Genomic DNA, 3,768 nt, shown 5'->3' on the forward strand with positions numbered 1-3,768 from the left:
CCAGTGTCAGCAATACTGTGTAATAGGTCACACGGTCAATGCCACAGTACAGACAAGTAAATATTTGTTCATATGGTGTACATATATGTTAGAATGACTTACAAAATAGTTTGCAACTGATTTCAGATGATTTGTCACTGCCTTTAGGTCACTTTCCTGGTGTTCCACCCAGTGGCCCCCTCGTGGGTGAGCACTGTTACACCCAGTGTTCCTCTCGTGGGTGAGCAATGTTCCACCCAGTGTTCCTATTCTTATGTGTGAGCACTGTTCCACCCAAGTGTCCCTCTCGTGGGTGAGCACTTTTCCAACCAGTGTTCCTATTCTCATGTGTGAGCACTTCCAACCAGTGTTACTCCCCTCTCTCATTCGTGAGCCGCCCATGGCAATGGTGGGCAGGTGTGCAGTGCTCGGATATCAGCGCCAACCTTCTAAGAGGTCACAGGTATTGGCTCCAGCCCTGAACCTTCCACCACAGAAGAGGCAGCCCTCTGAAATCCTCTCCAGTGTCAGACATTTCTTTCAGGATGGTCAAGCAAATGGGCCCTACCTAGAGCTCGACAAATTCGAGGCATTGAGAATTGTCTACGAGACCCACCAGCTGTCTTGAGCTTCGCCAGCAGAAATTAATTCCTCTAACTTGGCCTTCAACATGGAAGCTGGCTGGGTTATTCACCTCTCCCCTTCGTAAACGATGGGCAGAACAGTATTTGAGATTAGGTGGACCGTGCCAGCAACTGTTTTATACTCACTGTTCTATCTTTGCTGAAATGTCATCTCCAAAGAGCTTGACGAGTCCTTCTCTCCCATGCCAAAGGTGCCGCCCACGTAGGTTGAACAGGAACGTTAACAACGCACTCAGGCTCTGGCTGTCATTTTCCACTAAGACTAGAGCCTACAAGGCAGGTTCAAAGGCTTTGAAGCCGCATCATCAACACCTTCCCATAACAGCCACGGTACGCTGGGATAGGTACACGCGCGTTTATCGGAGTAGATGACAGTGGCCATTATTTGGCCGGAGAATAGTTTTGCAATGTTACTCCAAAATGCCTTCTGCCTCGAAGGCAATCCTCATTACCTTGGTCTGCGATGGCTCTTTAATAAGAAGCTGCCAGGATCCTCCCAGGTAAGTGAAGACAGAGATGGTGTAAAGACATAGAGCTTCCCTTTCCATCCTTATGAACCAAACTTTTCAACATGGTTACAGAACTGCATTAACTGTTGTTCACAAAATCCCACCAATTTCCTTATTCATTTTAAGTTTATGGCTAGTCTCCTGTATATGAATGGGACCATGTTCGATATGAGTCATCACTGAACACATGTTTAATCCTACTCTTCCTTTGCTACAAATCTCCACCTTCTGCCAGCAACTAAAACTCTTTTTCCGCATGCCTGCATCGTTATCGCAGGAAGTGCAGCATCACTTCTATCAAATTCCTGGTATTCCACTGGCAGCCGTTGTCATAATTCTCAGTCCGTTTATAGCCTCAGTGCGGGGTTTTGTTAAAAGTCATTTTTAGAAAGATATTGCACTCAAGAAGTGTTTTTAACAGTCACAACCTGCGCAGCTGTCCCATGCAGTGTTAAGTAGCAGACCGCAGAGTGCGACGCAGAGCAACCTCAATCCAATGCATTTCCTCTCATCTGCCGTGCTCGTCGAGGCAGACCAGAGGATGCACGCCGACAACATCAACGCCAGGACTGGGGTGACTGTCGGCGTTCTCAGCGTCTTCCTGGTATTTGGCTTCATGTTCACTGTCTCTGGGTTCAGGGGGGAAAGCCTCGGGGGTGTCCCACTCATGGCTCTGGGTCCCAGCATTTTCCTGCCGTCTCTTGGCATAATTACCTTCACCGTCTGGACTAGGGGCTGCAGTAACTGTCCCGTTTCTGTCTTCAAAAAGTCGGATCGGGGTACGATCAGGTACGCAGAGCATCGATCTTCTGTCGTCTCCGAAGCGGAGGAGAGACAATATTCACAAGGGAAGCCAAGTTCGCATGACGGACCTTACGTGGTCACAGAAATTGGAGCAGGATCTCCTGCTGCATCGCAGACCCCTCCTCGTCCTCCGCCTGCTCGCAGCCACTCGGGTGAGCACACAGATGGCGTTACGCTTCACCCTCGTTCACTTAAATCATACGCTCCGATCGACGTCTCATAGAATACCGAATTGAATTGACAAACTGAATTCACATTCCAGCGGAAGTGTTATGCTTCTGCATTTTTACGAACATCGCTACGTTTCCTCTCGGCTTCCCCCACAGCTGCATGTACGGTGGACATCGACTGGAGCTCCGTGGAGCAGCAGGGCAGCCAGGGCGCCACTGCGCTGGCCGCGATCTACCGGCCCGTGGCGTGCTGCGGCCCCGCATCGCGCCGCCTCGCGCGCGTCCTGCCCTGCGATGTTTGCGCTCACTGCGCAGCGCTCGTGTCAGGCGGCGTCTCCTTGGGCGCGCAGCCCAGCTTCACCTGCGCCGTGCTCATCGAGCGCTCCACACTGGTGTTGTTCCCCTCGAGGGGGGGCTCTTCTCCTGGATGCTGTGAAGCGCCGGCAAGTCGCTGCCATCCTGGAGGAATGGCGAGCGTCACAACGCAAGTGTGGAATCGACTGCCCAGCTGCTTTTACTATAATTCGTAATATATGTTTGGGTGAGGCCACGGAAATGATCTGGCCAAATATGTTTCGTAAAACCCTCCACCATCCAACATATCTATTTTTTTATTGTCACGAGTACAAGCATTTAACAATACATCGAATTACTCGTTTCAGCTTACTGACCGGTGAATTGAACAATTCACACAACCAAATGTAGCTCAATTAGAGCCACCCGAGTGAGTGAACACCATTTAATTCCGACTTTACATATTACCTAAAGATCTTTGATGCAGTTTAAAATTATGTTACGTATCTGATTGTTGCTAAATTTAAGTGTGAGAATTATTCTTCAACTTTTCCAGTTTGGCACCGGTTCTGGCTGTCTTCCTTCCCGCTTCCATCTATCACTCGGCATTAAGATTTACATTGATCTGCCCATATAGGACTCACCACTGTGATCTCTACATTGGGTCAAACTTTATCTCTTAATGTTCGACGGCTTGTGCACCAGATCTTATTTATTCACGATGTACTTACAAAAAAATCCGCACACTACCTGCTGGATCTCCTCTCTGTTTCAAAGAGCAAATTTGACCTCAGGTCTTCGCTCATTTATCAGCTTCACATTCCCTATTGCCGTACAAAAACTGGAGGAAGGGCCGTTACTATTGATGCTCCCAGGGTCTGGAATGCTATTGCCAATAAACTGCAACTTGAATCGCTACCAATGAGATCTTCTCTCAAAACTGCTCTGGAGGAGTTGTACACCCCTAGCTGCCACTGCTATTCATTGGCGTAAAATAAAATAAAATGTTTCGCTCCGGATGACGCTGCAAAGTATTATCTGTATTTTGATTTAGCGTGCTGATCTTAAAGGTGCATTGAAAAAATTGATACTCCGACTGATGCGTCTGTTGTTGTGGAGTAACTCATGCAGCCATCTATGGCTCTAGGATTTGGTGTTACATGCTATTTATGTAGTTTATTATAAAAATTCGGTCAGTCCCTGTGATCACTGTTACGTTGCAATTATGGCTTTATTTTTTTGGTTATTTCGAAAACGTTTTTTGGTTTGGACATGTTTGTTTTGTTGTAGTACAGAGTTAGACTGATGGCCTTAATCTAAGTTTTCTTGTGGTTGTTGTTGTTTGACTTGCATCCCACTGGGATTTTT

Source organism: Petromyzon marinus, chromosome 35 (assembly GCF_048934315.1).
Source record: "Petromyzon marinus isolate PM22_M1 ecotype Great Lakes invasive population chromosome 35, UKy_Petmar_22M1.pri1.0, whole genome shotgun sequence".
NCBI lineage: Eukaryota > Metazoa > Chordata > Hyperoartia > Petromyzontiformes > Petromyzontidae > Petromyzon > Petromyzon marinus.